The following is a 27,521-nucleotide window of genomic DNA, read 5'->3' as shown; positions in this document are numbered from 1 at the left end:
AATCCAAAAAGAATCATGCACTTTTGGAGTTTTGTTTTCTGATAGCCCATTCAATCTGGGCATTTCGAAAAAGAAACTGGAGTTTGCAAATATTTTAATATTAATGTCAGAATGGAATTTCTGTACATCACAGCTGATTTTCAGAGTCAGTAGCAACATAGAATTTTAGTAGTCAAAATCTTTGGTTCATGAAATACTGTCATAATTAATATATAGACAGACATGTATAAAACTGTGTCATTAAAAAATGATACAGTAGGGCCTGGTGCAGTAGCCTAGTGACTAAAGTCCTCGCCTTTCACATACCAGAATCTCTGATGGCTGGCGGTTCTAATCCCAGTGGCCCTACTTCCCAACTAGCTCCCTGGGAGAGCAGTTGAGGATGGCCCAAGGTCTTGGGACCTGCAACAGCCTGGGAGACCCAGAAGAAGCTCCTGGCTCCTGGTTCCTGGCTGCTGGTTTCGGATCGGCTCAGCTCTGATCATTGCAGTCACTTGGGGAGTGAACCAGTGAACAGAAGACCTTTCTCTCTGTCTCTCCTCCTCTCTGTATATCTTATTTTCCAATAAAAATAAATAAATCTTTTAAAAAAAGATGCAACAAACAGTGTAACAGTAATCAATAAACAAGTAACAAAGAAAAAAGTTGGCTTATCTAAAAAGACCTCTTTTTAAACTATAGAAAACCATCTATTGAAACCATTAGAACCTTTATCTAAACCATAAGCCAAATGTTACCAGTAACTTACCCTACCCATGCATTCCTTTCTCCTTTCAAATCTGAATGCCCTTACAACTAATCAAAAATAACCAGAAGTAGCCACTGTCCACTATCGATTTTTATTTTTTAATTCTTTCCCATTTTAATTATGAATATATGCATAAACAATAAGTTCAATATTTTTACTAATTTTCAGTAAAATAAAGTTGTAAAATGGTCATTGATGAATTGAGAAAACACTAGCAGGTGGTTTAATGTATTATTTACAAGGAGATTTGATTTAATAAATTAATCAATGGGGATATGTTTCTGAATTTAAACTTGATATAGTACATACCCAATTTTAAAGATACTCTGTACTGTATTTTCATATTGTTTTACATTTTAGATTGCAAATATGGTATCTGTATGTTGGTTTCTTGCACTTTGTATCTTCAGTCTATTAATCATGTTCGTAAGTATGAAGAGTGATGTCTTGTTTTCCCTTCCTTTCTCTTTGCCTCAGCTGTAGCAATGCCTGTGCCTTGCTGTGGAGGCTCTAAGAGTGGGATGAGAGGTAGAGTCAGGAATAGGTGTGGTGGTGAGTGAGTGTTGTGTTTATCAAATGACTTTTGTGTTTCACTTCAGTTTATTGATCACCTGCTTTGTACTGCCCTAATACAGTTTGGTGAAATGCTGTGTGAAATGTAACAGCGTTTCTGCAGAGGACAGGTTGTGTATATGATAATGAGCACATAAAATAGCATTGTCAAATGACACCATGGTCATCATGCTTTTTAAAAAATATATACCTGAGTTGTTGGAACAACCGCATAATCTCCTAATGCAGACATCGGAGAGTACATAAAATTTATACAAACTTGACGGGTTCATTTAATGTGATTTCTTGTTGCAGTCAAGATATAGCCAATGTGAGATGTGTAAGATTGTTGCTGGCATAACACAGGGTACTGCTTTGTAAGTAGGAGTGTAGTTTTAAGAAGCGAGAAAGTGCAGTAAGTTAAAAAATCAGTTAGGTAATCTTTGTGATCAGGTTTTATGCACTGTACATAATTGCATGTGTGACACTTTTATGCAGCTGATGACAGCACTGTGGACTTGTTTCTACCAACATCATCACAAACACAGGAGTAGGGGGTTTGTTGTGACTGATGGCAAGTACAGTTGGCCTAGAGTATTTAGGGTTGAGAAAGTTGATACAAATACATTGGAATGTTGTATTTTTTTTAAAATGATCTATTTATTTTTATTGAAAAGTGAGATTTACAGAGAGAAGGAGTGACAGAAAGATCTTCTGTCCATGATTTACACCCTAAGTAGCTGCAGTGGCTGGTGCTGCACTGATCTGAAGCCAGGAGCCAGTATCCTCCTCCAGGTCTCCCATGTGGGTGCAGGGTCCCACGATGTTGGTCCATCCCAAACTGCTTCCCCAGGCCACAAGCAGAGAGCTGGATGGGAAGCGGGGCTGCTGGGAACAGAACTGGCACCCTCATGGGACCCTGGCACGCCTGAAGCGAGGATCCCAGCCTCCGGGCCACCATGCTGGACCCCCTTGTATGGATTTTAAAAAATTTTGAGCAGTTTTCTCAGTGTAGTCTACTCCTTTGGCTAATTTAATGGAAATAAAATGATCACATGATCTATAACAGTAATTGAGTGATGATCATTTTGGAGAATAGAATATTTGAGAGATATTTGGAAGACATAAAACTAAGAGTGTGTGGCATATTTTGGAAGCCTGTATTAGAGCTTGGAAACTGATATGGTTCTGGAAAATATATTCTCTTTGGCTACTTTATAGTTATTAGCTACAATGAACCAGCATTTTTTTCTTGTTTTTTTTTTTTTTAAAGATCTATTTATTTTTATTTGACAGGCAGATTTGGAGAGAGGAGAGACTGAGAGAGATTAATTCCTTCTGTCAGTTCACTCCCAAATGGCCTTCATGGCTAGTGCTGAGCTGATCTGAATCTGGGAGCCAGGAACTTCCTGTGGGTCTAAAACGCGGGTACAGGGTCCCAGGGACTTGAGCCAACCTCTGTAGCTTGGCCAGGTCATAAGCAGGGAGCTTAATTGGAAGTAGAGCAGCTGGGAAACTATCCAGTGCCCACGGGGGATCCTGGTCCTGCAGGTGGAAGATGAGCATACTACGCTGCCACACTAGCTTCAAGTTCTCATTTCTTCTTTACCTGATCTCCTGCCAGACACTCATTGATTGCTTAAGAATTTATTGGGTACAAACCAAATAGGAGTCACTGGAATTCCAAATTATTTTTCCATCAATATCATGCCCGTTCGCTTCATAGTAATTTTTAACAAGAGTAACTTGTTTATGTCATATTTGCCTAAGTGCTTGCTGTTGAAGACAGTAATATATCCCTGTCAGGACTGTTTCTGGGGAGCCTGAACCCTTATGTTGTCATGTATTAAATTGTATATTTTAACAGAAAGATTTTGAAAATCATGAAATTTGCATAATGTCTAATTTATTAATGATGATAACCTCTAAGTTACTTTGCCTTAATTCCTAATTAACATGAAGTCTTTTGAAGGTTAAAAGTAACAATAAACATTTAATAATAAAAATGTGATGTAAAACTCCTTACAGTGACTTATTATGACAGCTTTTTTTTTTTTTTTTAAATCAAGATGCCTTGCTTTTAAACTTATTTGAACTATAGTAGTGCTTGGGTTCTACAGGCTTAGTAATACTTGAAAATTAAACATAATGAATGAAGTTTTGAAATTGTTCCATTGGGTTGTCTTTTTGTTGTTAAGTTATGGTTAAGGACATGGTCGCCTCTATCTTGTGGAGTCTTCATTCATGAGAACCCCTAGTTAACCAGCCTCCCTCACGTCAGTACTTGGAGAGCTCCACGTGGAGCAAGCGGAAGTTACCTATGATGCATACATTTCCTTTCCTCTTTACTTTGACATTTTGAACATAAGAAACAACAAATAGTAATCCATTTAGGGCAGGGAGTTTAGGAATTCTATCTTTAAGATAACATTTTTGAGAAGCTGCTTTCTTTTAACCTTTTTATTTCTATTCATTTTCCTTCTGTGGGATATATTTTAAAAAATAAGGGCCTCATTGCCTTTTTGGAAAGAGACTATACCTAAATACAAACAAATACTTAAATACATACAAACCCAATCACAAGTGCTAAGTACCTATATAGGGACACTTAAATTTAAAATCTTTAAAAAAATTTTATTTGGTAAAGATTTATTTTTATTGCAAGGGCAGATATGCAGAGAGGAGGAGAGACAGGGAGGAAGATCTTCTGTCTGATGATTCACTCTCAAGCAGCCTCAATGGCTGGAGCTGAGCCAATCCTAAGTCAGGAGCCAGGAGCCTCTTCCGGGTCTCCCGCACAGGTACAGGGTCCCAAGGTTTTGGGCTGTCCTCGACTGCTTTCCTAGGCCACAAGGAGGGAGCTGGCTGGGAAGTGGAGCTGGCTGGGAAGTGGGGCTGCCGGGATTAGAACAGCATCCTTATGGGATCCTGGCATATGCATGGCGAGGACTTTAGTGCTAGACTACTGCGCTGGGCCCTTTTAAAACTTTTTAAATCTATTTTTATTTATTTGTAAGACACAATAACACAGAGTTCCTTTATCCACTCATTCACTCCCCAAATATTTACAGCAGCGAAAACAGTCTAATTCCAATAGTCAGGAATTAAGTTCATGTCTCCCATGTGAGTGACAAGGGTACCAGGGAGTTGAGCCTTCTCTTGGTGTCTATCAGAGTGTACGTTAGCAGGAAACTGGAGTGGGAGACAGAACTGAGAGTCAAATCTAGGCAGTTCATTATAGTCTGAGCATCAGAAGTGGTATCTATTCCTCCTCAGTACCTGTCCAGCCCAAACCTTCTTTGTGGGTGCAGACAATTGGTATATAATGGAAGTACCTTGGAACTTGAATTTTTTTTTTTCCATGATGAAAAAAATATGACTTCCAAAGCTTCATAATCAGGAACTAGTGACACATGCCACCTTTGCTCTGTCATTGTCTGATCTCCTGATCAGACTTTGACCATATCAGTGGAGTAGCGTTAATTCACAGCTTCCTTGAGCTGTTGTTTGTTGGCATTGACATCCACAATGAACATGAGTGTGTCGTTGTCTTCTGTCTTCTACAAAGCTGACCAACTTGACGATGGTGTGGTGATCAGACTTGCTTCTCCTGAGAGCACTCCGCAGAGGCTATTTGGGCTGACGCTGGAGGCATCACGTTTTGGCCTCCTGAACATGGGTGATGTGCGGGGTTTTTTCTTTTTTTTATTTTTAAACTTGTGACTTCCAGGACTGCTTTCTTGGCTTTCAGAGTTTTTGCTTAGCCTTTGATGATGCTTTTGGGAAGGGCAAGGAGCTTCCTTCTTCACCTGCAACGCCATCTTGGTGAAAATTGGAGTTGAATTATAAAATCTGTGCGGAGATAATGATCTCTGTCTTTAAGTGAATAGCTTTCTGGAAAGTGCCAGTCAGGTCGTTTCCTCATTTCTAACATGAGAATATTACTGTAGAATTAACAGATACTTTAGGTCAAAGTGTAAAACACATGTCGAGTAATCAGTTTAAAAGTCTTTCTCTAGTCAGTTATCTGTCCAGCTGTTGACAGATACTGAGAGTTATCCGTTACTTAAACAAATACATTAGGGAGAATTCTGCAATATACCGAAAAACATAAAGAGGCCGCAAAAACCCTGTTCTCATAAAATACAATGTGCGGTTATAAAATTCCTAGTAGAATTGAAAAATAAAAAATGAAGAGTAAAAACCTTCTGCTAATCCCTCTGCTGATTATTTTCAGAAAAGCCTTTATAAAATACTCTTAAAATTGTATCACAACTTTGATATATATGTTATTTTCCATATAGTAGCATACAATAATAGCCACAAATAACAAACAGTAATAGTCATGAATTTCAGTGGATTTCTCTCAGGAGGATACATATTCATGTGTGTTCCTTTGATGTTTTCTTGTTATTTTGAAAATGTTAAGAATTTCTTCACATGCTACCCTTAATTTCCATCCTTTGTGTTTTGCTTTTACGTTATTGAGTATTTCTGCTGCTGTAATTTTTTGAGATCGTCAAATGATTTAATGCCTAGAGGTAGAGAGAAAGGTAAATAATTACATCTAAGGAGTTTTAAAAATGGCTGAACCCGGGGCTGGACATCTGGCCCAGCACTGAAGACTTGGCTCTGGATGCTTGCCTCTGATGTCTGGATGCTTGCCTCTGGTGCCTGGGGTGGGGTGCTAGCTCATTTTTCTGGTAGTGCAGATGCTCTGCTGTTGGATCTCTGCTGCTCTCATGGGAGACCTGAATCGACTTCCCTGCTCCCAGGGTTGGCTGTCACAGCTGTTTGGAGAGTGAACCAGGAAGTGGGAATGGAGTACTCTCTGTCTCTCAAATAGAATTTGTATATACACGCATGCATGTATAAATTGAACTCTCTATACTTAGATGAAATTGATTTTCTGTATTCAGTCATGTAATTAGTGAGTGCATTTTTCTCATGAGAAGTAATATTTTCCTTTGGTAAAGGCTGGAAAAAGACACATAATGATAGGCATATCTTGATACTTAACTCTCTCCAAGAGGGTGTGGAATGATAATTAATTTGACAGATACAGATTCTAACTTCATTGTTACCACCATTCCTTAATCAATGATTAGATATCCTAGAGCCTTTTTTTTTTTTTTGGAAGTTATTTGTTCAAGTAGGAGAGGGAGGTAAGAAGGAAGAGAGAAAGATAGACAGACAGAGACTGCATCCACTGGTTCACTCCTCTGATGGCTGCAGTGGCCAGGACTTGGCCAGGCAGAAACCAGGAGACAGGAGCTTAGTTGAATCTCACACATGGATTCATGGGCCCAAACACTTGGTCTTTCCTCTGCTGTCTTTCTCATGTCATTAGCAGGGAGCTGGGCCAGAAGTGGAACAGATCTGAGACATGAAGTGGTGCCCATATGGGATGGCAATGTTGCAGGCAGTTTTGTTTAACTTGACAACACAATGCTGGCCCAGAAGCCTTCATTTTCTTAGATACTGTATGGAGATGATGGTTTCTACCTTGGTTGTCGAGAATGTTAAGTGAAGTTGGACAATATATGTAAATTGCCCAATAAGAAATCTTGGCAACTGGCAGTTCACAAATACCAGATCTCCATCCTTCCTGATGACTTCCAAACTGTCATTTCATTTCTGTCCACAACCAAAGGCAATCTGGAAATATTGCCAGAGCTTTGCTGGGAGTGAATGATGTTCTTACTGAGAGCTTGGCAAGGTGTGGAAGTAACTGATGATTGGTTTATTTATTTGAAAGGTTCACTGAAATTTTCATCTTGAAGAGAATTTCTAGAAGACTTATTTTTAACTAATAGTGTTTGCTTACTTCTTGAAAACATTACCTATTCTTGTTAACATCGTTTGTATTATTACTCCTAGTAACTTAATCACAATGATTATTGTCTTTTTCTTGTGTGTGTGTGTGGGGGGGTATCTATCCTTTTTTTTTTTTGCCATGAATCCTCATACTGAACAATCAGACTCTTATTATTACATGGAGATGATTGAACTCATTTTATATGAGTCACATAATCTAATTTATAATTTGTTGGAGATAAAATAACAGATAACTCGACTACAGTTGTTTAACAGCAGAGTATTGTTTTAATTTGACTCATGACTGGACTGTGTAGAGACAGTTTAGCTTATGGGGTATCTCCATAGAGGTCGTTCAGACTTTAGAGTTATAATTTAGGGTCACATTTCCATGGTGCATTTTTGGAAGTGATTCTTCTTGACTCTTGACTTAACTCTAGATCTGCTTAAGTCTGGATCTGCTTATTGTTCATAAATTATTGATAGCTGCTAGGTGTGTGACTTTGTGTGATTGTGTTTCATAGTTTATTCCTTTTTTATTGCAGAGTAGTATTTCGTTGCAAGGAAATGCAACATTTGCTTTTGTGTTTATTACAGGACACATGTGATGCTTACAGTTTTTAACCATTATAGAAAAAGTGCTATGAACATTCATAAAGAAGTCTTTGAAGGGAAAAACCAACTTTATTTGTCTTGAATAAATGTCTAGGAGTAGAATGACTAGGTCTTGCAATAATTGTATGTTAAATTTCAACTTTGTGAGTGATTGTCACAGTTTTACAAAGTGGTTGTACCATTTTTCCTTCCAATGCACCATATTTGGGAGCTTCATTTGTATTCCATCCATCTCAACAGATGGTGTTGTTGACTTTTTAATTTTAGCCTTTCCAAATGGGCATACTTTTGTACCATATTGTGGTTTTGATTCTGAGTGGATATATTGGTTTATCTTATTTTGTTATCTCCAATGCTTAAATGATGCTGACCACCTTTTAATATGTGTTAGCAGTTCTTTCTCCCTCCCTCCCTCCCTTCCTTCCTTCCTTCTTTCCTTCCTTCTTTCCTTTCTTCCTTTCTCTCTCTCTTTTTCAAGAATTTGTTGCCTTCTCATCAAGTTGTAAGAGTTCTCTTTGTATTTTCATTGTGATTTCTTAACATTAGATAATGGCCATTGTAAGTTTTTCTTATGGATAGCTTTTCCTTTGGAAGAATGCAAGGTTTTTTGTTTGGATGAGGCACATCGCTTTATCAGTGGTAAATGCTTTTGCCTTTGTCTAAAATCTTTTGATATGTCATTTATTATTATTATTTGTTGATCATGTTCCGCCACATGGAAGCCATGGGAGCAGGGAGGTTGACTACTTTGGTTACTGTTGTGTCCTGTTGCCTGCAAGAGTTTCCGGGGCACGTGGTAGTTGCTCACAAGCACTTTATGAAACAGAGGATTTTTTTTATAGACAAAAATGGAAATGTTGGTTCTGTAGGCCAGAAAATTTTGGCCATTGTTCATGTCTTGCTCATGTCCATCTTCTGTTTCAGTTTTTGACGCTGTTTCTGTTTCCTCTGGCTGATGCCATTCATGTTCCTACTGTTACCTCCAGTTACAATCCCTTTATTTTTACATCTGTATTGCAGAATTTCTTTATGCTATTCAGATACTGTCAGTTCAAGACAAATGAATTTATTCAATAAAATTCTTTTCCTGCTTAAGAAGGCAGGTTTTATTATGTATTAAGGTGGGACCTGTTTTCTTAATATTTGCATTTCCTTTCTCCATCCTAGAGTACCTTTTCCTTCTGTTGAAATAAATCCTACTTGTTTTTCAGTTTTTACTTTTTAGTAAGTAATTTATTTTCTTTTCTCTGAACTGAGGAGTAATAGTCTAATATTTGGGTTAGCATACAGTTTGGAAGTAGTATCACTCTTTTCATCAGCCAGAGTATGCCATTATTATTTTGTTATAGCATGGATTGTCCTGTTATGAAATGCGTACATTTGAACAAACTTAGGTGAATTTGTAGGAGATATTTTCAGAATATTGTTGCTAGACTGAAGGAAATAGGTACCTATAATTTTGAGAGAGGGCCATTTTTAACATTTAGGCTTTTTTTTTTTTTTTAATTTCCTGTAAGCTGTGGAGAAAAAGTGTTCATTTCCCATGACTTTTCTAATGCTGCAGTTGTTAAACTAGTCAGTGTTTGCTGTTTTTATATGCAACAAGTGCAATCTGAGTAATTTGTTTTGGTCATTGGACATTGTATGTATAATTTGGATTTCTCTTTCTATGTTTATCTTTTGCTCATTTTTTCCCCCCAAATTGCTATTTTTTCCTTCTCTGTTCCTCAGTACATTTTCTGTATTACAGATATTGCTTCCTTATAGTGATAAGAGATATATTTTTTCCTACTTTGTTGTTTGACCGTAACCTTTGCCTAAGGCACTTTTTCAATTCAGTTTGTTCTGCTTTTAAAAATTCATCTGCTTTTATTACTTTTCTTTTTGCTTCTCAGTTTTAAGTAATAGTTGGTAAGGAAGAAGCAACATCTTTAGGAATAGACTGGATTACCTTCTGGTAGGAAAAATGCACAGCATGGGCATTGAAACATGTTCTGGGCAAGTTGTGCAGACTTGCTTGTCTGCACAGCGTCCAGCGTCGTCTCTCCTTCTATAAAGCAGTGACCGCTTCCTACGTGGACACGGTATGGGAAGAGCTGGGCTTTTTTGAATTTGCACCAATAAAAGGTTACATGTTCTTCCAGGTCAGTGCTCCAACAGTACTGTGCACTCAGCAGTTCAAGGCTCTAAAGGTGGAAGCTGTTGTAGATGTGAACGCCTCACAAGTGCCTGCATGTCCTGCAATGGATGTTAGTGCCAGCAATCATGATTTTAATAAGCATTCATTGTTAAGTTCCATTAACATTAGTATTATATATTGTTGCATAAACACTCTTTGGAATCCTTCATGGATGTAATAGTTAGTAATCATTTATTTGGCTTAGACATTTCGCATAAAGCTTATTTGCAGATAATTATTAAATATGATTTTTCTTCACATAAATTTATACAATTTTTGGAGATTAAAATCAACATTATCTGAATTGTTAAAAAGCTAATTTGATTTATAAAGTAAACTGGAGAGAACCTATTGAAATATGATGATATGACAAAATCAAGCTATAAAGGGTAATAATCCTTGTTGGACAGGTTATAAAATTAAGGATTTTCATATTTGAGTGACATAGTTATTACATAGTTATTAGTTAATACTCTTTATTAGTTGGAGCAGGGATTATGGAAAGTATAAATAGTCTAGTATGGAAGATTTGTAAATGTTTAAAAATTACAAATTATTAAAACATTTACAGTTCTGGTTTATAAAGATTTAAACACTTCCTTGTTCAGTGGACTTGTGAAATTGAATTATTACAGCCCATTTATTTGTTTAGTTTTCTAGACAGGAGAGAAGAGATTTACCCTCCCCCGCTCCCCACCCCCACGTTGGATGCTTTCCAAGAGCTCTATGTGTGTGCCTGAGAAGTTACAATCACTTGATTTGAGTCTTAGCGTTATTGGACAGCCTTGTGTGGTGGGGTAAAACCCCTCATCCTCTTCTACATGATAACTGGCTTGGGTTTTCTTTCTTAAAGTAGTAAGAGTTTAGCTTTTATAGCTTTCTTAGAGCTTGGTGACTTAGGGCACTCTGGCACCATGTGCTGCTGGCTTAACGACTGAAACAAAAAAGATAAAATCAAAGGAGGGCGGAGGAGAAAAGGTAAGGCAAGGAACAGAGCCAAAGGTAAAAGAAAAAACAAAACAAAACAAAACGTGGAGAAGATAAATGTGGTAAAATAAGTCCAAAGTAGTAAGGAGAGTTAAGTTTGCAGAGCTGCATTGTTCTGAAAAAGGATTTCATTATTGTCTTTTCAAGGTAATAACATAATTTTTTTAAAAAGATGTCAAGATTAAGTGTAATTTGATGCCAGTAGGTCACATTTGGGACATCAAGCCAGTGTGAGCTTATGTTTGATAAACTTTTCAATGTATGTATTTCAAATACATATACCATATTTGAGAAGAAAATATCAGCCTAGTTTTTATAGTATTGTTCGTAGGAATCATATATTTAAAATAAATTATTAAATTTATAAGTAAAATTTTCAAAAATTTGAAATGTTGCTCTTTTTCCTAGAGATAAATTTCTCTAATAATCACTTTGATTACTGGTTTTTGCTTATTTAATCTATATTGTATTAAAGGGTATATGTATTTATTTACCATTTATATAAACATTTTTAATTATCTCAGATATATTCAATTAGGAAAATTAAATTCTTCAATTTATATACATTGAGGGGAACAATTAAAACCTTCCATTTATTTATATTTAGGGCATGTGTAATTATTTTCAAAATTAGCTTGAATTTAAACATTTTTGTTTTTTTTCAGAAATATTCATAGAAGGAAACATTAAAATTTATATATATAGTGTGTAGGGGCATATGTAATTGTTTAAACATTTTTAATATTTCAGAATTACTTATTTAGCTGCAGATGGAAACTATTAAAGTTTTGATGCTATTTCAAATGTCTTCTAAAATTTGTTTAAAAATATTAAGTAATTAAAATTATTTCGTTTGTTAAATATAATTTACATTGCAGAACCTAGTTAAACTTGATTAGTCATAATCTCCCCCTGTTGGCAGCTGCTTGTCCTAATCAAATTACCATTGAAATCCAAGAAATAAAACCCTTAACTTTTGGCTAACTATAGGATTAACACCATACTGACCATTTTCCTATTCAAAAAAATTTCAAAGGAAGTACTAATATTGTTTTACAATGTATTTTAATGGGAATCATTTGACTTTTTTCTATTGCTGATTTGACCAGTTCTGCACTTGGAATGATCAGGTGCAATTACTACATTGATTATGGGATTTTACAATTATGACACGAAAAAGATAAACATATTGGCTTACTGAACATAGCTCTTGTTTTTGTGGTTGCCTGCATGCCTAGGACACAGCCATTGGAAGGCAGTGCTGCGTCCCTAGCTGGTGCTTTTCGGGGGCATTGAAGACAGTGGTGTCTCAGTGTGGTGAAGTCGGTCTTAGCAGTCATGGCTTTGGGTTTGATTTGGGGCTGTGTTGTAACCTGCTTTTTGTTTTTTGTTTTGTTTTGTTTTTAGAAAATCTTTTATTTCTACTTACAATTTTTTAAAATGTGAGGCTAAAATAAGTTTTAATGTTGGTTGCAATTATCCCAATTATGAACACCATGATTGTTTTGGTGAACATTATTTGGTTTGATAATAGATAAATGAAACACTTCACTATTTGAGGACACCACATAGCTTTTCCTTGTGCGCTGTTCTGTTATTTAAATTTTAAGTCCTAGAAGCCTATAAATTGCAGTAGTTCTGTTTTCTATTTTTAATCTCATGGACTGTCAGAAAAATTCAATTAAACACAGTTTTAGAGAAAAAATTATGTACAAATAGTAAAAGATATTAAATGGTGTTACTCCTTAAAACTGGTTTTACTTCTTGCCTCAAAATTTCAGCATTTTATGAATATTAAGTAATAAGAAGCTTTTCCTTTGTATACATATTTATAATGATATTGGACTTTTCAAATTTACTTTAAAATAGAAATAACTACAAATATTTTAACACAGCATCATATGAAGTATACAATAAAAGGTAAGAAATACTTTCTGGGTGATATGTGTGTATCGTGAACACTTCTATAAAGCCATACTAAGTGTAAATCCTTGTGTGTGAAGTATTTGGTTAAAGAGTGTGTTATTGTTCTCATTGCTAATAATTTTAAAAACTAGTCAATTATTAATAATTCAGTACATTTTCATTGGATCCAAACAATCACCACCCTTCTGCCACAGCCGTGTGCCTGTGTTAAGAAGCTTAACGTTTATTTGTTAAGAAGAAAAACTGCCGACTGTCCATAGGTGCTCAGGCATGGAAATATTTTGTGAAATATGTCATAAAAGTTGCTTTGAACTGGAACCAAATATAACTTTATCTCTACAAAATTCTCAAAAATTCACTGTTTCTAAATGTGATTGTAGTAAACAGTTCAGTCTTATATATGATTATTTGCAGATTTTTGAATAGAATGAAGAATTTTAGATCTGTTTTAACTTTAATCACTACATTATGGTACACTTAAACTATATTGTTCATTTCGGTGACTGTTCTACTCATGTCTTAATAGATATTTAATGATACTATTGAGATAATTTAAATATGACTAAATATGGGCCTATATAATTTTTTAAATGAATTTGGCATATTTAGATGTTTGGGAATATTTTCTTACTGTATATGAGGTGATTAATTTTTGGCATAAGTTCATGTTTATATCATAAATCTTACATTATTTTTTTTTTTACCAGATAATGTATTGGAAGTGTTACAATAGTAGTTCTTTATATCAAAATTTTAAAGTTATGACCAAGGATTTAAGTGTATGACTTTATCAGATATGTGAATTTGATTGTTGGAAAACATATGCATTGACTTTTTCTAAAAACTTTAATACAGACATAATTTAGAAATAGTTAGCATTTAGCACTGCTTTGAATCCAGTTAATACCTGGTGGTACCTGGTAGAGCTATAACTCAGAACTAGAAATGAAGACCATTATGTTAGATTTCCACCTATCTGTGTTTGAAATTACTATTATACATCATTTAAAAAGTGACAAATATGCAAGTAATTATTTCAATAGCTAAGGTGGAAAAATACATTGCCATAAGGTAAAACTAATGTTTCTTGTTATTAGTACTTATAATGTTTCAAATAGTTTGAGATTTTGGTGTGATTTAGTGATTATCCCTAAAAAATTAGTGGCATAATTTGCAGCAAATATTATTTTATGTTCTTTTCTGGTGTCTGATTCATGACTTGATTATCGTATGTAGAGCCTTAGGGGTTGTTTAAAAATGATTGATTAGCAAGACTAAATCCAAGTTTGTCTGATGATGAATAGACATAATTGAAAATAGATGATTTTCGTCTTCTGAATTCTTAAATGTCCCAATAAAATAATAAGGATTTAAACTTTGAAAATGCCCTTTAACTTTTGTTTTTATATTTACTAAGACAATTTTACTGTTCATATCCTTGAATTATTCCATGTGTATGCATACACATATATTTATATATGAATGCCTTTGAGTGCTTGCTGTATAAAAATTCTGTACAATGGTAGCTAACTCTTATGAAAGTAGGATTTCATTAATTATATATTAAATGTTTTGGGTTTAATGTATACTTTATTCTTATGGGAATTATCTCGAGGTATGAGAATCAAATATTGTCATTGTTGGTAATTTCTTAAAATTATATTTGTTTGGCAAAATATTTTAATTATGGTATGTCACTAGCTTTTTTTTCTTTAAAATTTTTGAATGGTCAAGTTAGCTAAATGTATTCTGTTGGAAACCTTAATCCTTCCTCAGGGTGGAGAGCGTCATTGCATTCACAGTACATGATTTTTCATAAATCATCAAATACCATATTCAGATTGTATCAGCGTGACCCTTCTTCAGGAAGGTTTTATTATTGAAACGCTTCTGAAGTAGATATCCCGAGACAGGATTAGGAGCAGGGTGTGTGAGTCGGTAAGGCAGACAGTGGTAGAGTTGGACCTCAGTCTTATTTTGTTGTCTATTTTGGGATGTGTGCTTATAGGGTTTACTTAATTAAGTATCAAGAATGATGTTTCTAACGTAAGTTTTAAATAATTTTATAGATTTTACAATGTATTGATTGGTCTTTATGGGATTGTTTATTTTAAATATTTGAAAACATCAGGTTTATGTCTTAATTGAATTTCCTCGTGATGTAGGTATCAAGCATGATTTGGGTTTTAATGAGGCTGACCATGGTGCTGAAGCATATTGTTTGGAGGATTGTACTTTTAGATAGGGTTAATACCTTTGGAAACAAAAAACATTTCTTCTTGTGCTATGATTGAAAGAAATATTGTAAAAGGAAAATATTGCTAGATTTATGCAAATTTGGAGTCATTTGTAGTGTGTTTTTTGTGTTTATGATAAAATATTATTAAATATATATTTGTGTTATAATGAGTAAAGCTAATTGTAATATTAGCAATTTATATAAATTACATGTATCTTTCTCTCTGCCCCAAAGCATGGAATACCAAATTGTAGACAGAAATATTTGTGATCTTACCAAGGTATTTCTTTTTAATAACAGAACCAGAAACAGTGAAACCGAGATCGCTAAAGCTATTGTTTTAATCTTCTCTACATCTCATAGTTTCAGATAGACTGTTAAAGAAAAATGGAAATTTATGCTTTGACTGTGTTACTATTTTTTACCTCCATATTATAGTGACCTGGTTGATCATTTCCTGCAATTTGACTATTTTCCCCTCAGTTTATAATGAGTTGCATTTTTCAAAGTCTGCTAGTTTATCAATTCTAACATTGATAAAGTCTGTCATTCTTTAAGAATGGTTACAGTATTGTTCTCATAATGAACACTATGATATATTACATGATATTTGTTTTATCTTTTTTGCTTATAAGATTAAATAAAAGTGGAAAAACTTCAGCTTTTTTTTGAAAGACAAGAAGAATAAAGGTAACCTATTGATTTGGTATTCTAGTATCTATGTTATCTAGTATGCAGAGCTTTAGAGACTGAAATGAAACTGTAGATCTTAAAGTATAAAGTCTTAAATGTTATATAAAAATATGAGCTGAAAGTAGTAGTGTTTGCTAGGACGGCAGTGACTTTCTTGCCTAATTTTAAAATAATGAAAGAAACATGTTGTCTTTCTTTTAAGTAGTAATTTCACACAATTTAAATGCTCATTTTATACAAATGTTCTGTGGTTGGTTTTTTTTTTTTTTTTTGGACAAATTGGTAGGTGGTGTAGAGAGACCGTTCAGCTTTCAGACACTGTATTAATCTGAGTTAAATTTCTTATATATAAAGAAACATTCTGACTAGGAAGAAAATTTAGGATTTAGATGAATAATGTCAAGATGGCATTTGGAACACAACATGTGCCAAGCGTATGAACAGAATGTTAGGGTTTTTTTCTCTTATTTTCTAGACTTACTTATGGGAAAGTCTTAGAATTTCATGTTTCATATGGATTTTTTTTTTTGTTCTTTGAATTCTAGTCTTTGTAAACATAATGTAAAATCTTCTTGATTGTGCCATTTAAATATTGGCAGATAATGTAAAAACCATGATTATTTTTAAGAATATATTTCAGTGGTAGAATTTTTTTTCTCTTATCACAGTAGAGCAGAAAATATATTCAGAAGAATATGGAAAGATGTTGGCATTTAAGGCTGCTTGATTATTGATGATATTCAAGAATATGTTTTAAGTATCATTCTGATTTTAATTGTTTAAATTTCATTTTACTTTATGGAAGTATTGAAAGAATAGTACAAATAACTCATTTTATCTCTTACCCAGGTTTGTTGGTTTTTAATCTTTAGCCACTCTGTTTTGATTATGATGGTATACATTTTTCCTTATAATACCATTCAGATTACTAAGAATTTTATTTTTCGATTTAAAAGGTTAGATTCTCATTTACTTGTACTGTATCAACCTTTTATTACATAGTAAAATAGATCATCTTTGGGATGTGAAGAAGTGATATGTAGATGTGCTTTGGCACTAACATTGGTAAACATTGAATGACTGAAATGCCTACTATTTTAAGTGGTTGAGATTTACCCACTTTTGTATCTATGCGGTATTTGTTGTCACTGAGGTTTGAAAGTGAGATGATAATCCTTATCTCAATAATAGAGCAATAATAGTAGTTAATATACTAATGTACATATAAATAATTCAAAGCAGTCTTCAAGCACTTAACACTGTGATTCTGCCCCCCCCCCTTTTTTTTTTACTTTCTACTATCTAGCCCTTATTGAAATGTTAATGTGCAGAATAGTTTAGCATAGCTGCTAAGTATATATTTTGGCAGTTGTTGGCCTGCTGTACTTGAATGACAGAACTAGGTCTGTATGTTTTATTTTCTCCCTTAACAACACAATGGTGGACTTCTTGTGTAGCAGAGAGTAAAAATTAAATGGTCTTAAGCCTCTGCTTTTTGATGATAGTTGGCCTGTCATTTTCAAATTGAGGTATTTGTCCCCAGAAAAAGGATAGCCAGTCTGGCTCCCTGAGGCTGGATGTAAATGTGACTGGTGGATAGGCCTTTTCCCAGAGAAGCTGTGATCGCTGGTACTTCTGTAAAGAGAAAGATCTCTGTGTACATCAGTATTATTGGAGAGGCAGCTCACTCATTAGGATCATAGGAACTCTCAGCCTTACTCATCATTTCTTATAATTCTCTGATCTCTTCAGGGAATAAGAAATGAAGAAGAACAAGAAAGTAGATCTTCCATCTGCTGGTTCACTCCCCAAGTGGCCACTGCAGCCAGAGCTGAGCTGATCTGAAGCCAGGAGCCAGGAACCTCTTCCAGTTCTCCCATGTGGTTGCAGGGTCCCAAGCACTTCAGCCATCCCCCAATTTTCCTAGGCAATAAGCAGGGAACTAGATGGAATGTGGAGCATGTGGGACACAAACTTGTACCCATATGGGATGATGGTGCCACAGGGTGGAGAATTAGCTTGTTAAACCATGTAAAACTTATGTCTGATGATAAGTTGAAAGTCAGAATCCCTACCATTAGCTTATTATGGTGGAGCAGAAGAAATTTCTGAATTGACTATATTTTGACTTAGAAGTTATTCATATTGGAGCATTTTGGTTTGGAAGACCTGAAATGATAAGAATAAATATTGTAAACATATTATATGAAATAATGAAGTTGACCTGCATATAATAGCGGAGTTAGACCCATTCCTGTGTTTTGTTGCTATACAATCGTCTTCCCTTTGAAGTGACAAATTTAGAATTGTAAGAACAGGTTTTTTTTTTCTTGTAAGTTTTAAGGTACTTTTAAACTGAAACTTAAGTTTATAAAAGTTCTTTGCTCAGTGTTTGGCATTTGGGCAGTGTCATAGCATGTGTGACTGCTTAAATAGAAGATATGTGTGAAATTACTCTCATCCTACTATTGGGGCTGCCTTCCAGCAATGGCTTGGACTGCTGTAGTGAGGCAATCTGGTACTCAGGATATAAAAGTTTAGAAATAGATTTTTTTTATATATAGGAAGAAAGGAAATTGCTTTATTACAGGGAATTGTCACATCAGAAGTATAGGTAGTTCATGAAATACAAATGAGCAGTGTTCTATGAGTTTTTTTAGTTATTGTATTTATTTGTTTGTTTGTTTTCAGGAGTTGAGGAATGCGTAATAATACTAACTTTCTAGGAGTGTTTTACATAAGGAATCCTTCATGTAGCCTTGCGCTTGAGCTGTAATAATGCTGATGCATTGTGAAGCGCCACTGCCCTTTATGAGGGTGTCTTCAGAGAGCACCAACAGGATGTCCTGGAAACACTTCTCAGGGTAGTTCAAAAGACTGGGACAGGAACTCTAGAATAATCTGCTAACTGGGACCACAGGAATGGGTGGCAGGGTCTTGGAGGGTAGGTTTTCTGGTTTGAGAACAAAGGGGATTCATCACAACTTTGGTTTAGTAAATATCTAGAACATACTGAGAATTTCCTGACACTAGACTTTTCTTCTTTATGCTTCTCTTCCATTAGTTGGTTGTCAGCTCGTGTTACCACACACTTAATATATACATAGGATTTCTTTCTTCATCTTTCTGAGACACAGAACAATTTTAACATTTGTTTCTCTCTTCCTGTCATCAGAGTATATAAATAACAAATGGTGTTCTGAAGGATTTAAAAAGACGAATTGCTGGGAAGTCTTAGTACAAGGGAAAACACCAGTGGTGTATCTTCAGGAACCTAGAGATCAGAAATCATGTACTTTTGCACATGTGAGAGAAATCTGTCTTCATGAGAACTTACTTAGAGTAAACCATGTGAAATAAGAACGTGAAAGCTTACTTAGAGCAAAGAATGTGTAGTAATCAGTGATGAGAAGGAAAGAGAAGCGTGCCTACACCGGGATCTGAAGATGGAACAGCAGGGATGCCAACAGTGCCCGCCAGTCCCTGATTCCGCCCTCCTCCCCACGACCCCAGTCCTGTTTTGTGTTGGCCTGTAATTGAATCATTCTCCTTTAGAAGCCAGAAATGACAGTGGCTGCAGTTATGTGAGTAAATGTCCTGGCAGTCTGGTAAGGGAATTCAGTGTTAAGTGGCAGCAGCAGGTACTGAAGCAGATTAACTGTGAACTGCAGTGTTGGGGGTAGACACCATTGAGGTACAGGAACTGTATACGATAGGGACCATGCAAACTGGGCTTTTCTTTTCTTTGGTTTAAAATTTAAACATTTAAATTCTAGATTATGTCATTATACCAGTGGGAAAAGAGCTCTGTAACAAAGTTGAGCAAATTTCCTAACATTTGTGATGTATTTAAGTAGTTATCTTTAAATTGGTTTCTTGAAATGTTTTCAAAATATGTCGAACTTCTAATGGAAAATTAATTTTTATATAATTAATTATTAACTATGTTCCCTGTAGCTGGGCTATTTATTTATTAAGCTGCAGACTTTAAGTGGTTCATTCAGTAGACTTAGCAGAACATTTGGGGTACAGATAGCATAATATGATCATTGAATGGAAACAATGTGGCCAGATTTGCAGCAGAGGTTTTTTGAAAATAGTTTCCTGGAATAAAGAAGTAATTTAATGTTGTAATATACAAGGTTAGAATTGAGGATAAAGGGGTGGTTAGGTTGTGTTTTGAGGGTCAGGCTAAGTGGAGAGTCTACCTAGGGCTTTTGTTGCTTTCCTACCTTGGCAGTCATTTTGTGGCTATTGAAGGCAATCTACCCAAGGATCAAACGTGTTTTGTGATCAGTTCTGTTATGTGTATTTTCTGGATGAGGAAACTTGAAGCACAGAGATGATAGCTTGTAAATTTCAGGGCCATGAAATTTCAGTATGGGCAGTGCGGAATTACAATCTAGCTTCGTAACATTGCTCCCTCTACCACCTCCATTGTAGCAAGTTATATATCTTAATGTTTGAGAGTAAAAGCGGTAAAAGTTGCTCTTGGAGACCTATATTCTTTTGTAATTTATATCATTTGGGTAAGTAGGAGTGTTTCATAGTTATTTTACAGCATCAAAGTTGAATCTGTAGATCTTCTTGAAGCGCTGGCAAGTGTGTATCTACGTGCTCAAAGAGTATTAACATCAGCATACCTTCAGAAAGTTCACAGAAAATGCCCATTATGAAAATGAACTATGGATTTGAACTTTTTTTGTAATAAAGTTTTGTTTTGTTTTGCATGAACTTCTGAAGTAGTCTCATACTCTCTAAAAAAAAAGGAAAACAATTTGCTTTCAAAGTAAGATATACAAGTTATGTGTTCTCCCATCTGTGTAAACGATTGTGGATCAGAATTAATTTGAAACTACCCTTGAATTTGGAGTCTACTCAAATTCAGCAGTATCTGAACAGTACCCTAAAAGTTGAACAGTACCCTAAACCTTTCTTCAGGTAATGACCTCAATAGTGGGATGGAATACAAAGTTCTTTAAGCCAAACACATTTTTTAAAGCAGCTCATGATTTGAAAGCATATTACACAGAAAGGGTTGATGTTGTTTTATGAAGCATTGGTTTTCGAGCTGGAGAGATGAAACGGGTGGAAATGGATATTTCTTTTTGTTGAAATTCGTCAGTTCCAAAGGACCACCTGACAAGTGTTAGAGTTCTAATTTTTTTTTCCTTTCTCTTTAGGTTTAACCTTTATTTTCTGTTCAAACTGAGCGTGCCCAAAACTCAATTGGACTGAACTTGTAATCCTATCTACTCCTTCTCTTAATCTTTGGTAAAACCCTTGAGTGGATTTTCCTCTCAAACAGGGTGGAGACCCTGACACTCCTTAGCGTAGCTGTCAGTGTTCGCCCTGACCTGACTTGTGTCTGGCAGGCTTCACTCCCATCATGTGCTTACAAACCTGCTTTGTGTTGGTTCCATGTCCAGCTTGCTGAGTGTGTCATTCAAACTCACTTCTCCTTCTTCAAAATTCCTGTTTTCTACCAGGTCTATCATTTGAAACATTGGTTTATGATAGCTTTTTGAGGTAGAGCTCATTTCATTTTTTTTAAGGGAAGGAGTTTGAAGCTTGAAAAGTTTACCTTTCCTGACAACTATTCATACTTTTTTGGAATTTGAAATGGAGAAATTGAATGAGTTTCTATTAGAAAAGTTTTTATTTGAGCTTAGTGAGTCCATTATAGAAGTGAACTTAATGGAAAAAACTATTTTATTATAGAAAAGGACCAGGAAGAGAAGAGAGGGAAATCATATTTAATGCACTGTGTGTTAAGATTGAAATTCGAGGTAACAAAATGAATACTGACCGTAGGAGGAAAAATACCGAGAGAGTGTATGAGTGGTGTTGGTGCCTAGACTTTTTCATTCTTGTATTAGTAATTGTAAGAGATTCTCTTTTCTGTGGAGTTCATTTGCGTTAATTTATGTTCTGGCAACCTAGAGGCCAAAATGAAAACAGAAATATGTATTTTTCTTTTTTGGCTAAGCTTAGATTCAATTAAGTAGAGGAAATCTCCACTGAAAAAGTGACTATATTCCTCAAGTTTATTTGTGAATTTGATTAGAATTCAAAAATTTTATCTTGAAAATAATTACAAATGATAATTGTATTCCTTGGTTAGCTCGTAAGTACTGAATGAACTCCATAAGTTGAATTACTGAATATTAAAAGTAAATAAGTGACACATTATTGAAACATAATTACTGAAATAAAATCCATAATGCAAATTAAAATTCTAAAGCAAAAAAGTAGGGAAAGTTAGAATAGGTTTTCTGAAATACTGCTACTTTGCAAAAAATGTGATGAAATATATGAAAAAAATTTGAAGAAGCATTAAAAAATGTGTTAAGTGCATCCGTCAATTTTTGCAGCAGAAAACAAGAAGAACGTGAGGTAAGAGGTAGAAATTTTCATGGAAATTTTGGCTGCTTCTGGTTTATTTAAAATAGGTGCTTTAGAAGTAATTTTTGTTCACCACAGATTGGAGTTAAGAGTGTGATAAAATGGATGGTGATTGATGTATTTAGACTGTTAAAGGTAAAGCAGCAGGAAGAGGCGTGGCATAGGAGCCCTCCCATCCTGAAATAAAGGCAGGATTTCAGGACGTCAGATTTTCTCCAATTAAGTGATTTTCAGACTCTGGTCTGTGAACTTATTTTTTCAGAATTACTGGAGAATCTAAAGGGTTTGATATCTGTTGTTACATCTGTTGAATATTTTTCAACATTGTCAACATGGCACATGGCTCTTCCCCTCCCATTCTCTGAGTACAAGTGCAGTTTTCTAAGATTTCAGGACCCGTGGGAGCGTCATCACTTTGGTGACTAATGGAATGTTCAACAGGTATCTGCTGCTAATATCTGAATTTGAAAACAAATGAGAAGTTTCGTTTCAAATACACAAGGTTACATTCCATTTGTCGCTAGAGTAAGTAGCTTTGACCTTGTAGGTTTGGTGTATATATCCTATGTGTGAATTCCTGGACCAAAGATTGAATTTCTTCCTATAGTTAAAATACTGTACTGTTTAAATGGTAGAAGCCTTTGGTTAAAGTATGCATATTTTTACATGATAGTGGGCTTTCTTCTCCTAAATTCAGAGTCAGATTCCATAATGAAGGAGCAGTTCAACTTGTGTTTGTTTGCATTTAGTTTTTACACTGAAACACAAAACTATGAAAAAGAGCAGTGAGTTCTTTTGATTTTGTTATGTGTGTGTGTTTTGATGGAGTTGATCTGGTCAGCTGAAACTGAGACTAGGAATGTGTTCTGATTGGCTCATTAAGGTACTTTCTGATGGCGATTGTATAGTCATTTTGCTCTCTGCTTCTAGCCAAACATTATGGTTTACTACGAGGTTATTATTTGAATCGTATATCTGGTTACTTAGTGACCACAGATTGTAAAGTGAGTGTATTTGAAGCATTTTTGGATATGAGTCTCATGCTCTTTCTGAGCTTTGGATTCATATCAAAACTTGAGGCATTTTGTGGTCTTAATAATACCAGCTGGATTTGAGCTGAAACTGGTGAAGCCATACCCTTTTGTGTACAGTTGTACTCTTGAAGTGGTGGTAATTGTCATTTTAAGTGTCAGTTATTCTAGAATGTAAGTCACTTTTTTGGGTACATTGGGTTGCATGTTAGTTCTTTGACATGTATGGCTTAAATTCTATAGCTTTTTCTTTTAATAAAATGAAAGTTATTTCAAAATGAATAGACATTGACTTGTCTTTCAATGTAAGTGTTGAAAGGCTAATTCTCTTTTCTTAAAGGTTTAGTTTAACAGTGTTACTTAAGACTATAGGATCTCTTAATTGAGGCTTGCAAGAAAGGACTTCTTTGAGTAGAATTAGGAAGCATTCTGTGTTTATTTCAAATAGTTATTCAGTTAATATGGATGCATCCTCCCATTTCATTTTTGAAAGAATTATAACTGTAATGTATTATATAGTTATGAAAGTGTCTCCTTCTTAATGATTTCATGTTTATGGAGAGATTATCTAATCTTTATACTATCTTTGTCAGTATTTTAGCAAAAACTTTGTTTTTCCGCGGATGTATCAATTTAGTTACGTTGGATGACATTTGTATTTTCAGACCAATTAGACTTGACCAGTACTTTATTGATTGGTCCACATTTGTGGCATGTTTTTCAGAAAGACTTATGATGGGTTGGCGTACAGAAATGTCATATTCCAATCACGACATGAGAAATGGTTGGATTGCCTGTCCTACTAGGAGGTATTCTTAAAATTAGTTATCCTGTTATATCAATATATGTATCTCCGGTTAAGAATGAGACCTTTTGTTGTTACAGGAGAGAATTGTGACACAGGCACTGGTCAGATTCATAGAGACAATCATTCTCAGAATCGGTGTGACTGCCTTTTGAATTTCAAACTTCTGATTCTTCTAAATAGAAAAATGAACTCTCTTAGTAAATATTTGTTACCATAGTTTATTCACTTAACAACTGATAAGCATTTTCTAGGGCTAATGGAATTATATTTATAGTATGTAAAATACTTTTTTTCTATAGTGTCCCTTTTTCCTTGAGATTGGGTCTGTGCCACCTACTGTAACATAGAGTGAAATATAAACCTCACCCTTCATTTCTGTTACATTGTTAGTAACTTACATAACATTTAAATTTATGCCCCTTAGAAGTATAGTTTCAAGTGCTGCAAAAGTTGTTAGAATTATGCAGCACAGATAAGTTGTGAACTTATGTTAAAAGACATTTAATATATTTAAAACCATTAAAATAGTTTTATAATTCGGAAGATACCAGTTTTCCAAAACAAGTGACTCTCTCTGTCTTACGCTCATCTTAAATTATTATTACCTAATTCATTTATAACCGTGTGTGTTCCCCCTGTTTTTAAGAAAGTTTAACAGAAAATTGAAAGTTGCACCAAGGTCACAGAGTTGATATGTAACAGGAATATCTGAATTCAGAGATCCCTGAGGTTTGGGGATGCTTTTTTAAAAATCCAGGAAGCACAAACAATGCAATAAAAAGCTATTTTCGAAACACTATAGCAACCACTTCATGAAACTATTTGATTTTGCAAAATGAAACTTTAGTAGGTCTGTTACTTTCTATTGTATTTATGTATGTTGTTATTTATATATACAATTAGACATGTCTATCTTGTGATATAACCCCAAACAATGTTTTAATCTAGCTTAAACTTCGAATTTACGCATTTAAAATTCATTTTTATTATATTTAATTGTAATTTATTTTAGGCTACCAGGTTTTTAAAATTAGTGGAACTTACATTGGTAAAACAGCTGCATGTAGACCTTCATTGTATAAAGTCATGGTTGTAAAAATGCAGTCGGAAATACAGGTTTTTAGTTTTTCTTTTCTCTTTGTTGTTGTGTGTATGTGTGTATGTTTGTGCAAAGGAAGCTAACTGAATTATTTCATACTAATGAATAATTTTCAGGTCTAGGAGCTGCCCTCCAGCTTTTCTCAAATTGCTAACACAGCAAAATAAAACTAAATAAAAATACATAGACTAGAATGAATGCATATATTCTGTGTTTGGACAGCATTGTGAAACTCTCCACACAGAGCTGTGGAACATTTCTGTAAGGAGATAATGTGAAAGAAAGAAATGTCTTATAGTCACCTTACCCATTGTCCGATGACACTGTGGGTGATTTGCCCCACACATTTAATGAACACTGCTATTGTTCCTTTTTGGAAACATGGTTATACAATTTCTAAATTGATCTCTCTCTAAATTAGACCACTTTGACAAAGTAAGAGGCAAAATATGTTTCTCTATTTAGAATCTTCTGTTTCAGATCTTTGATGTAATTTAATATTAGAGCAGATGTATGTATTTTCCTTGCCACTATATGATTATTAATCAAGTAGAAGGGATTCTTTATGTCAGTTACATATAAAACTAGTGAAAATTGTTTGTAAGCTGCTATTATTTTCTATTGCAAGGGTATAAATAATTAAATCATTAGGCCACAGCACAAAGAAGGGTTTGAAGTATCTTTAAAAATCACAAATGAGGTGCTGCTAAGGGACTGCTTCCGTTTTCAAATGTTGTACATCAAATGAACTAAAAATGTTAGTCGGAATCCCCTATAAGAATGGACACATTCCTTTGGCACATAAAGAAGTTTGTTTTCTGAAACTTTAAATACACGAACTAAAGGTTCATTTGCCCATGATTTCAGATGTTCTGGGAAGAAATATCTAATTATTTTTCCATGACATCTACTCTTTCTTTCAGATTCTCGACTGACATTTTATCGTGTTATTGTGTCCACACTATTTAGTCCCTCCTGGAGCCTTCTGAATTTCACACACACGGCTTCAATCAGCTCCTGCAGAGCAGATAACTTTCCTAGGGACCCAGGCCTTCCTTGACAAGCAGCCAATCAGGAACAGGGGCAGACTGCTCAAGTTTTTATATTAAAAAAAAATTTGTTTTTTGAAGTATAGGTAGTTGTAATAGTTTTTTAGGAGGTAAAGGCCAGTGAATTTTTCTGGAAATATGCACGCACACACACACACACACACAAACACACACAACAATGTTTATAATTTTATCTAAAATGGAAGGATTATATAGAAATGAACCTACTGGCTGGCAATTTCTTATTTAATAGCTGTCATATTGTGACATAAAGCATTTTTCTCTGTATTAACTCCTGTGCCTTTATTTTCTAGTGTGTATTTCTGTATATAAACATGCCTGTATACATATGAAAAAGCAGTTTGAAACTTTTTTTGTGTTTATAATATATACATTAATGGGATCTTGTGTGGAAAAGGCTTGTGAACACTTCAGGTTTAGTGAAAAAGTAGGAGAGAGGAATTTTCCTAAGGAGTTTTAGACTAGCTGCAGGTTGGAAATCTGTCCTGTGTTTTGTAAAGGTAAAGGCCCAACTTGCTCATTAATTAAAATGAATTTTTGGTCAACTCCTTGGTAAATTATTTTAACAAATTTAAAATTCTTAAGAATTGTTACACATCAAATTGTGTTTTAGAATTGCAAGAAAAATTTGGGACTACTTTATTTTTGTATTTGGTTAAAATAAGTGGCAGTTAGGTAAAAGAGGGAGTGATACTAGAGGAAAAAATGTTATAATGTTCTTTTAAATTTAATTATTGAAATATAACTTACGTGCAAAATGAAATTTAATTTTTAGCACCATAATTTAAATTAGTGCACCAGAATTTTCAGTATTGTTATGGAAGAAAAGACAGGTTTTATAAGATTAATCAATAAACATATAAATATTTCAAATGCTGATATGTTGGGTTTTTAACTCTTTGTTTTGTTTTGAAAACATTTGAGGACTGCATTAGAATTTTGAGTAATTGTAATAATAGTAAGTAAACCACAAAGCTAAAATTAGGATGAGTTAGAACTGAAAGATTTGTTACGTTTACTTAGTATCTTACATAGAGAAGATACTGTTATTAAGGAGGAAATGTTTCATGTAATCAAGGATGTTGGTATTTAAAGTGTGGGATATAAGATGTTTCCAATGAAACAAAAAGCCTGTTAAATTTGTTTTATTTAGACTTTTTGTGTAGATCCATGTCCATTCTGCCTTGTTTATCTTCTGTGCCTGAGATCATGGAAATAAGTTCTTCTGTGTACAGATTCTATACAAGAAAGTTTCTTTCCTTTTTGCCCCCTGTTTTTCTAGACACTTAAAAGCAAAATACTGTCTCCCTTATTACTTTCATATTAAGTAACCATAATAGATTTTAAATAGT

At 34.5% G+C, this 27,521-nt stretch overlaps 1 protein-coding gene and 1 long non-coding RNA gene across 2 annotated transcripts in view; both read left to right on the top strand.

Annotated features, from left to right (window-relative positions):
- The window catches only part of FBXL17 (F-box and leucine rich repeat protein 17), a 409,923-nt gene that overhangs the window by 39,122 nt on the left and 343,280 nt on the right, over positions 1 to 27,521 (top strand). The window lies entirely within an intron of this gene.
- On the top strand, positions 135 to 15,594 carry LOC121160359. Its single transcript, XR_005884534.1, has 3 exons — positions 135 to 145; positions 1,427 to 1,431; positions 12,433 to 15,594. It is a non-coding gene; the product is annotated as an uncharacterized LOC121160359 (long non-coding RNA).

This window comes from Ochotona curzoniae, unplaced genomic scaffold (assembly GCF_017591425.1).
Source record: "Ochotona curzoniae isolate NIBS_2020 unplaced genomic scaffold, NIBS_Ocur_1.0 contig_4501, whole genome shotgun sequence".
Taxonomy (NCBI): domain Eukaryota; kingdom Metazoa; phylum Chordata; class Mammalia; order Lagomorpha; family Ochotonidae; genus Ochotona; species Ochotona curzoniae.
The sequence above is the reverse complement of the archived record's forward strand: the minus strand, read 5'-3'. Positions and strand labels throughout refer to the sequence as shown.